The sequence below is a fragment of the Halyomorpha halys genome, unplaced genomic scaffold (assembly GCF_000696795.3).
Source record: "Halyomorpha halys isolate HHAL.00 unplaced genomic scaffold, Hhal_1.1 Scaffold483.1, whole genome shotgun sequence".
NCBI classification, from domain to species: domain Eukaryota; kingdom Metazoa; phylum Arthropoda; class Insecta; order Hemiptera; family Pentatomidae; genus Halyomorpha; species Halyomorpha halys.
In genome coordinates this window covers 726,940-738,039 of record NW_027110578.1, presented here as the reverse complement: position 1 = coordinate 738,039, position 11,100 = coordinate 726,940, and the positions used below count along the sequence as shown (strand labels likewise).

Below are 11,100 nucleotides of genomic sequence, written 5' to 3'. Positions count from 1 at the left end.
AAATAAAATATTCTGTATTTCTTTTAATAAATACTGATTAAACTTTCTATAATATTTAACTTAAACTTTATAAAATATTTTTGTCCATAGTATGAGACGATTTTTTTTTAAAGTGAATTTCATGGTATTTGACTTTAAACATTTAACATCCTCATGCTAAATTTAACAAGTTTTTACGTCTCAATATTGTATTCAATATATTTCATATCAAATAGTGCTCTCTGTGATGTTGAATTGGTCCACCAAAAATTTAATGTCCAAGTTATATTACAACCTGATTCAAGATTGACCTCAAAAACCATTAGGCACACAAGAGACAATAGTTCATCATTAGCCCCACAAATCATCATAAGTCAATTAAGCCGATTGTCTATGAGTTGTTCAATGCATTTCATTTAATAAGAAATGATCTAATCAAACATAAATAGTTCCTATTGTATAATGAAATTGTTTCTGATTACGGCCACTGGTAACGCTCAGATATTGATAGAATATTTTTTCATTATTTCTAGCTCAAATTGTTTATAAAATATCTCGGGAACTCATTAAATAATCTGAGTTGTCATACTTAAAAATCGATTATCCTGTTTGATAAAAAAAATGGTTACATACTTTCAAATGAGCAGGTTCTTCATACAACACAATATTGTCTTTTAGGTTCCGCCATAGTCTGGCAAATGGTGTCTCTTGGACATTTTCTTGATCTGAATTAAGACTCAGAACAGCTCAAAGCGTTTGAATAAGATAAAAGTAGTCTTGTAGTGAAAATAAAGTCCTATTGTTATTTATATTTAGATCACGTATTTTCTGATGGAGGGCGCACCCATATTTCCCCATTCCAGGATCGGGTACAATGGTTTTTTTACAATGACAATCAATATAAAAAATAATAAGCTCAAAAATATTTTGTAATTTATTACATCCTTAATCCCTCAAGTTATGTGAACTAGTATTGATTAAAACACATTGGAGAGATCATATAGTAATGGTTCATCTTGTTAGTACTGAATTGAATTATAACGAGCATTTAGATTAAATAATCTGTAGTGATTAAGAATTATGTGAGCAGTTAATTTTGATTAATGAAAATTAATTTGATATTATTGTTTAGTAAAATATCAATTCTCTTCACATTGAACTTAACACTGAATGTACTGTTTTTTGGGGTAATAGAGCTACTTCCAGCCTCCCCAACGGAAATTGAATTAAGATTTGGATTGTGAAGCGACTTTTTTTAGATGACAATTTCACTTTTTATTATAAAATATAGATAGATCATGCCTTATTATGTTGGTTTATCGTATATGCTTTTCTTTTTATGCGGTCCTGAAACCGTAGTAATTTTGTCGGGCAGTGTTCCGGAGACAGCCGAGCCTTTGGTCACGACCTCCACTGCACTTGAGACGTTAAGGACCTCGGTGATGAGAACCATGGGTATATTCCTGAAGAACGAGTATCCTCAGTCAGTAAAGAAGGAAAACTTTCCGCAGTTAAATGATTCCATTTATGTTTGGAAGTCGGTAATGGGTCCAGCTCACTACAGCCTTCGAGCAGAAAGGAGAAGGAGACTAGGAACACTTCACTGTGAGAAGATTGAGATTATGATGTTGAAGATTTTTTGTAAGAATTGAATCGTTTCTACCGAATCCTGTTTGTCGCTAGGCCAGAAAAGAAAGAAAAAATCTTTTCATATGGTATTTTAAAATTATTTATTTAAAATTATTTATCGTTTTGTTATTATATTTTATTCATTGAGTTATGGCAGGAACAACTGTTAGTATACCAATTATCCCTGATAGGTTCAGTCTAAAGATTCCTTGACATTCTTTGGGTGTAAAGGTGCCTTTTCGGAATCAGAAATGTATGTAACCGTAGGAGATGTCGACTCATGGAGTTATGAAACATCGTGCCTATTTTCGATGGCTGTTTACATCAGCTAAAAGCTTAGAGCACCTTTTCTGATGGAGTCTGTTGAGTTAGTCTCGGACATTTGGCAAATCATGGTCGTCAAACCTCCGCATCTGTTCAGGGCATCTCTGAGGCTTTTCTTGGAAAAAACCTGATGATTGGCTGATATTTAATCCCTGGATTTTCCGGTTCACTTTGTCGCAGAATGTTAGTCATATATTTGAAGAAAGATTCTATTGTTATTAACAGAGTGCAATTAAACTAATTATTTGTATATTTTTTTATACTTTTTTTAAACTACTACTAAATTAGAGGAAAAATCAATTTATTTTAGTATTTTTAAATTATATTCACTTTTTTTTTAACATTGGCTATTTTATTTAATTTATCTTCGGCCTAATGCGAAGGCGCTGTAAATGATAATTCTTGGATATTTGTGTTCTAATTATGTATTTGATGTTTGTCAATTAATTATTCTATATTTTTAATTAGTTGTCATATATTCAGTTAGATCTTTCTGTCATTGCTAAGAAGATATAAAACCACATTATTGAGAAAAACTAATATAACAAACTTAGCTGATATTCAAATTTACCTTTACAACAACGTTATTATTTATTTCACTCATCCCACAGTCATGTGGTACCTCAGCGAAAAATGGGCGATGATGATAAAATTCATTTTTTTATTTAAATCATATAATATATATATTTTTTGTTTACAATATTAATACTTTTTTTTTTAAATTTTTTGCAGTTAGTAACATGTCCTAAACGATCGAGATTAAGAGTAACTTCCTCACTAAAGTGGATTCACAATATCAGGTAAAATAAATTAATTTATTTTTCAAACCTTTTATTTGGCGTGTAAATAGTTTGTAGTGCGATGAATATAGAAATGTATAAGCGAAGATAGTAGATATTCTTTTTCTAGAAGAATGATGAAAACATGTTGCCTGCTCTCATAGTTTGGTGTGTAAGAAGTGATTTAGTATTCAAGATAAAATTCTGAGAGCGGTGAGTGAGATTGCCCCGTGTGAGCAAGAAGCATATAACACTGTAGTTGGCACACGTCCGGCTAGAAACCTCTATAAGTCCACTAACTTTCATACTTTCCCTGAACGGCCGTTACCAGGTATTTTCTAATTTTAACCCTAGATAAAATTCACGATTCTAGTTATCATTTCATAATTTTAGAAGTATTAAGTCATATCAGACATTTTTAATGATGGTAACACAATGGATCACTGATTAAATTTTCATTGAATTAAAGATAGGAGTATTTTTTCACTAAATCCAAACCATTCTAGCCTATCATAATTAAAGCAAAACAATAGAGGAATTCTCGTGAAAATAAAACATAAAGATTTTCAGGAAATTCGATTATGCAACAGTCATCGGAGGTGATCATAAGGGAACTGGTACAGAAACTGAGAAGAGAAACTAAGTAAAACGGCTTACGAATAAATGAAGATACGAGAAGGTGTATTGCCTTCATTCATGCCCAAAATCCACCAGAATTGAAAAAGTGAAAGAACGTTAGATTTCAAAATCTCTTGCATGACTGCCAAGGTCAATCCAAATCGTCGGTCCTATCATCTTCATGAATGCCAGATAATGGTCACAATATCAAACCACGGGGTCCATCTTGAATCCAATTTTGGATTCTATTCATTTTCATTTTGGAAACCTGATTTCATAATTGACTACTGTGACCTCTCTGACTTCTCATCTCTGAGCTAAACTGGTTTTAATAATTGTAATTGCAATGTCAAATCTATAATTTTTAATTTAAAAGTGTTACGTCAGATTTCAGAATCGGTGACCGTGAAACATCAAGTATTTGAGTTTTAAGCAAATGGTCGATTAGAAGTGAATGTAACATCAAAATAATTGGTAAAGATTCTTTAAATTTTCCAGTTATTGTTTTTCTTTGTCGTAGATAAATATTATGATGAAAACAACGTCTAAAAAGTATTTTTGGAAGATCGAAATCTCACATCTATGAGAACTCTCTTTAAAATAGTGAGTTTGTGTAATCATTCATATAAAGAAACACCAAGTATCTTTGGTCATGGGCACATGATTTCCTCTCATTTGAACACTTTTTCTAAAGCATCTGTAAATTTCTAAGTTATACAACTGAAGAGATTGTGTCAAACATAATGACATAGGACCATCCTCAAGAGAGACGACAATTTTAAATCTTAGAAAATTAAAAATTCTGTCTGAAAAATAGATACAATAAGTCAAACATGAATAATTAATATTAATGCTTCTTCAAACACGATATTAAATTTATGAAAAAAATTGTTTACTCATCTTTGTTAATGTGCAAAGTAGCAGTTACGTACTTATAGGCCAGTGACTAAGATGTTCAAAATCTCTGTGGTCGAATCTTAACTCTTGATTCACCCATAGGTAAACCTTACAGATCATCAAATTTACGAATATTATCCCTATGTGGGGAATAACAATTGACCGTTCAAATATTTGTTTTTATTGAAAACTCAAATGATATCAGAAAAATGAAAATGGATATTCAAGATAGAATCAGGCATAACAAATAGAATAATACTTCTACCAAAAACATTAGGTAACTTAAAAAACGCTCTGGACACATTGCCGCTTTCTGTGAGAATTTCAGGGGTGTTTTTTAAGCCTTAGGATACACTTTTCACATGATAATCTGGATTAATGGCATATATTTAATGACAGTTCCTTTTTTTAAATCAATACAATTTTATAATTTTAGTACTGTATTAACTATTAACATCTAAAACTGTCGATGGGAACAATTATTCACTAGTATGTAATGATAAATATGAACTAAATCTGGGAATATAGCATTCTAATACAACTTTATATACAGATCCTAGATTTGTTGAGCATAAATTTGTAGTAAAAAGTGAACTTGTTACTATTCATCATTTACATTGTATACTTTTTTTTTTACGTTCGTTATCAGTTATTTTGGTAGTAAAGTTTATTGCTGCATTATGGTTTAGTGATATTTTATGTTAACAAACTATTATTTCGTAAAAATTAATTTTATTGCTGTTGATTTAGAGAAAACTTGATAAAGTGATAAATTCCTTAGTGGTTAATTACATTATCAGCTAGTAGTTCCCAAAATACAGTTTGAACACGTTCCGGTGATTACAGAGTGCATTATAGCCATACTACGTCAGAGAACCATTGAAAAACTTAAGATATCTGTAATGGTATGATCTCAGGGAAACTGAGACCATACCATTACAGATATCTTAAGATATTTTTTCTTTATTTCCTGTAAATGGTTGCAGAATTAATTGCCCTGATAAGTTTAAAGCAATCACAACTTAATTGACATGATTCTGAGATTCAGCGGTCATTATTTCGATTAGTGAACGAGAAACACATTAAATCCATTTCCATAGTTTCTTAATGGTTTCATTATGATCATCACAGGTTCTACATCCTTCTACGGTTCTATGGTGAATCAAGACATCCCTTCCATAGCTCTCTGTCCTGCGCAAAGGTCGCCCAAACTCTTTGTTTCCATACAATTCTGCGCATGAAGCTCGTTGGACCATCTCATTAACAAATTCGAAATGCTTTATATACGTAAAGTAGTTCTATAGAAAATTAACTAACTAATGATACAACAAAAGATAGGTAAAAAAAAGAGAGAAATATTCAAAATTCTGCGTTTAAAAAAAAAATTGTTCAGGCAATGGTCAGATTAGTCTACACAGGTTGAGTGTTTGCGGCTTTACCGCACTTGCTCAGTCTCCACTGGCTCATTACCAGTGATGCGGCGAGAGGGATGCGCTGGGATCTCTCGAGCTCTGCTCTACCCCTCACACGTGGGGGATAGAGTGGGCTCAGGGATCCTCAGGTCATTTTGTAAATATTGTATATAAGAGTGAAAATGTGATTAGAGATTTTTTTTTTCATACTCATAGTTTGATTATGTTCATTCTCTTTATCCTTCTGTTTGTATACATTTTAAGAGAGATTTATTTATTTTTATTCTTATTTTAGTATGAATGTCACCATTCATTACTATTACCTATTGCCCACAATTGTGTGGCAGATTGTAATATCTATCTATAAATAAATTATTAATTAATTAGGAAGTTTCATGGCAAGTCAGTTATGAATAGAAAATATTTGTAAAATGTTAAAAAGTATAAAAGTTTTATACTTTTAACATTTTCACTTTATTATTACGATTATTTTTTTGGTTCGACTGTAAAAAACACTCATTTTAATGAAGGTAAACCAAGCTTCTGAAACATCATTAAAATATAATTACTCTAAAGAGGCCTGCATATTGAAAGAGCCTTAAGTATAATGGTTCGTGGAATAATTTGTGGCTTTAAAAGTACTTTCTTGGAACACTTCGTTAGAGAGAAATTATGCTTACTACTTGAGTTGATGTGTTCCATCTTCTATTGAAATTTCTTTTCTACGTCATTTTTGGTTTTTAATTTGTATTATGGAAAATATGTTTTTCAAATCAGGGATGTATTTAATTTACTCGTATGAAAAAGTATAAAAATAATTTTTCTACCAAATTACTTCTCTTAACATATTAAGATTCATTTAGGGCCGCCCATAGCTCAGTGGTTAAGACACAGTCATACCAATTTGATGTCTATTCGCGGTGCCGGTTCGAATCCGGCCTGGGACATTGACTTTTTTCATTGAGTGGCGGTCCAATAAAATGAAGAACTTTGATCCCCAACCATGGTTAGGCAGTATAGAACTCCAATGAGAGTCTTGGCCGAAAAAAACAAACAAAAAAAAACATTCATTTGAATTTGTGAGGATTTCACCTATAACTTTATATCTTAAATGATTACAAAGTAGGGAATAGACTACCCCATATATCCCCTTTAATAGGAGTGATTGCAGAGTGCAAATGAATTTCTTAAAGCGAGGAATTTACTTTAAATCATTGATTCTCATCATTGACAACTTTACACTCCCTTTTAATATATTGAAGCAATAGTTAATTTATCGTTACTGATTGCGATTATTCTTTGACTGCCGTAAATACTATTTCCCAATGCTATGCATACCAACTTACAACAAAATTTCTACCCTCAGAAATTTTCTTGGCTGGATCCCTCCCATTTTAGATATCTGTTAGCCCTAGAAAATCAGATAAACAAGTATTCAGGATAGGTAATCTATCAGCAAATTATATTGAAGGAAATACTTATGGGACTTCTTTGTGGGTTTAATCTGTGTATATTTAACGTTTTTACCAAAATACATTTTTTGTTGTGGCACTTTCATTCTGTATGTGGAATAGATCAACAGTTGCTATATGTATTTGTGGATTCAATAATAATGATATGATGGCAAATTACATGGATAGTTTGAAGTATTGATGTCTTAGAACACAGTGAGTTTTTTTTCATAAGCCGAAATTAGAAAAAATGCAACGGTACACAACTGTAGTTCGAGGATCTAGCATTACCAAGACAAGTGGACGTACTGGAGCCCAAAAACGAATTTAAATATTCATTCATAGGTGCAACGGCCAAAACTTTTTTTTTTGTAGATATTACAATCTGCCACACCAAAAAAAAAAAAACATACATAAAAATAAATAAAATCTCTCTTAAAATGTATACAAACAGAAGGATAAAGAAAATGAACATAATCAAACTATGTGGATGAAAATAAATGAATAAAATAAAATAATAATAAAAATGAAATAGTCTCTAGTATATCTATTGTATACAATATTTACACAATCGACCAGAGGATTCTTGAGCCCACTTTATCCCCCACGTGTGAGGGGTAGAGCAGAGCTCATTAAGATCCCAGCGCATCCCTCTCGCCGCATCACTGGTAGTGACCCAGTGGAGGCTGAGCAAGTGCGCTTAAGCCGCAAACACTCAACTTGAGTGGGCTAATCTGACCATTGCCTGAACTAATTTTTTTCAACACTGAATTTCGAATATTTCTCTCTTTTGTTTTACCTATCTTTTGTCGTATCACTAGTTAGTTAATTTTATATAGAACTTTATGTGTATAAATGCATATTAGGTGTATGTTTACAAACTTGAACCAAAGCAGATTGAAATCAAGGATTTTAAAAGAGCGTTTTAATACCTTTAACATATTCTATTATTAATCGATTAATGTTTGTAAGTCGATAGAAGCAAAGAGGGACTGTCAAATTCATGTTCTTTCACAAAGCGGTCATACCAGTAGTTACTACTTACATGGAGTTTATGTTTTCTTCAAATGATTCTCTAGTTTTCAATGTACGTTTTGATACATTTTAATAAATATATACTTCGAGTCGAGTTTTTATTGAAAAAGATATTTAACTTTACAAATATTTATATTTTTATTGCATTTATTAGATTTCAGGCCAACCCTCTGAGTTTATATGTAAATCAATTAATTAAATTTAAAAACATCCAATTAAATCTTCAAATTCTGACTGTTGGAAACTTAATTTAAAGAAATACTAAAAAAAAAATAAAATGAATTCTGTTGTTTTGGGTAGCATATGGAGCTTTGATGTTTTAAGAAAATACTTATAATACAATGCTGTAAACCAATCTACTTGTTGACGCTTATTTATTAATTTTTAATTTATATCATATGCCTATTCAGGTATAATAATTTTCCTCATTACATTCTTGATGGTTGGTGATAAAATAATCACCACTCAGGGGTGGTCCGTACCTCCTTGTTTTTATTAAATTTGTTAAAAATCTGGTGGTCGAGCGTGATTCTGACCAAATCACCTCCTTGTACAACCGTTGATCTAGTAACAGTACTTCTTTACAAAGTACTGTCCCCCTGACCATCCATGGGCTGTAGAGGAACAGATCTAATAAATTTAATCGTATAAATTACATGAGGATAGAAAAGAGAAAAATAAAAATGATCAATATTTTAGATTCTGTATAATTCATCATATTTTCCGAACCTTTACTTAAAAATACCCCTTCAATCCTAACATAATGGAATTCACTACTATGCTTACTCAAGCTTTGTAACATGATAGAGCTGATTGTATAGTGCATCATGTAACTGTATGGTTACTCAATTTGGACGATTTTAGATTCACTTCATTGTGCTCTGCCCATTCACAATTATCCCTTATACTTGTTCATTGGCTGAAACTAATTCTACTCGTTTTTTTAAAAATTTATTTTCTCTGCTTAACCTCATTTTTTATCTTTTTCCCATGTAAGAAGGAAAACGCCTAAAACGGGCCGACCAAGCAGTTTTTATAAATAGTGGTTTCTTTGAGGCGTAAAAAGTTTGCCGTGGGTGTAAGACTCCTTTTTATGCAATAATTATTGTCATGTTTCTTCGAAAGGTATTCGACTAGGAAGGAAATCCGAAATGAAACAGCGTATAATATGACAGCAAAGAGATCCATTTTCTCTGCTTTTGTTCGACCGGAGGTTCTTTACTTTTTATTATTTTTTTTCTTTTATGATTCAGTTCTGTATAGACCATTAAAATAGCCATCAGTCATTCAATTTTTCTTCCTTTCAGTCTTTAGCTGGATTATATAAGGCCTGAAACATAAATTTCTTTTTATGTTCATACATTTTTTTTTTTTTATAAATGTCATATTGCAAACAATGAGTGAATAAAATACACTTACAAACTTAAATCTGAACTTTATAACTTATTTCTTTTTAATCTAAATCTTATTTTCTATAATTATTTTAGCCTACATTATCCTTTTGGTAATTTCCCTTTTATTTGTATACGGTGATGGGATTCATCATAATTTGGAATATTTATCTTAAAATATTATTTTTAAGTATAACTTACAGTTACCTCTACTTCTATAGCTACAAGCTAATAAATATTGGAAAGATACAACTAGAAACAAAAAACTGAAAAAACACATCTAAACTCATAAAATGAAAATAATGTACAAAACAGTACTTACATATAAGGAAGATGTATTTATTATAGTAACATTCGCCTTTTCCTATACAATAGGTTTATTAAAAAATGTCCCAGTAATATTTTTCACATAATTTTTTTTTCTAATCGAGTCGCTCATTCATATGTACATACCTGTGTCTACATATACAAACAAATTTTAGTGACTTAAAATTTTATTGTTTATTATAATTCTGTTTACAGGGTGTACAGTAAGGCTTGAACAATATTCAAGAAGGTTAGAGCAGACCTCAAAATTAAAAAAAGAATCTATATTGTAATTTTTAACCATGCACGTTTTTTTGTTGAATGTGAAAAAATAACTATAACAATATTTATGTTAAATAGTTTTAAATTGCAGCAAAGTAAACTAGACAACATTTGATTTAAAATAAATAGGATTTGTCATTGTTAAAACCATCTAAAGGTGGATTCCAAATGGGTAAATTACTCTAAGTTTTTTGAAGAAGATGGCCAGGGCTTCAGTTCTCATCTATTTATTTATTGAAGACGTTTCGATCTAAAATGTTATTCTTCATCAGAGTTACTGTGAAGTGCGGGTATGTAAGCAAGGGTTCCTAATCACACCAGTTCTGATGAAGAACACACAAGAAGGTCGAAACGTCCGCCATTTTTTAATTAGCCTCTTGTACGACTACTAATTTTCTATATTTAAATTCAAAAACCTCGTTGTTTAAAAAGCTTTAAGTCCATTTTAATTAAGACTAAGTATAATCTAGAATAACTGAGATCCGCCTCAAGTTTTAAAAGAAATAATTGTATGTGTAATTCTGTCTCCCCAAAGTATTAGTATTTTAGCCGAAATAAATAAATAAAGATTTCTGTAATCACATCACAATTAACATATATTTTTAAACTGAAATACTTAATGTGGGTATCATTCATGAAATTTCTCTTTAAAAATGTTTTTAAAAATAACAAGTTTAACATCTTGAATATCATCAAATCTAGTTATTTTAGTAATAATTTGTTTTTCTTGATCAAAAATATTAAGTATTTTTACTATTTTAAGCCTCTTAAAAAAAAAAAAAATGAAATTTACTCATTGATTTAAAAATATAAATACTTAATATTATATTGCTGGTAATGAAATAAAAAATATTTATTTATAATCTTTAAATTTCTTTCTTGAGACTGGTAATTTTTTTACTAAATAATTCAACACACTATCCAAATTTTAGTCTCAAAACATTTATTTCATTTACACGTCCAACGTTTCGGCCAATTCGGCCATCTTCAGGGACAT

General features: G+C 30.7%; 1 protein-coding gene across 1 annotated transcript in view; it reads left to right on the top strand.

The window, feature by feature from the left end:
- Window positions 1-11,100, top strand: part of LOC106683434 (whirlin) — a 305,158-nt gene that overhangs the window by 152,500 nt on the left and 141,558 nt on the right. Inside the window, exon 4 of the mRNA XM_067048756.1 lies at window positions 2,665-2,732. The gene's annotated coding sequence lies outside the window, so the exon portion shown is untranslated. The remainder of the gene's footprint in view (window positions 1-2,664; window positions 2,733-11,100) is intronic.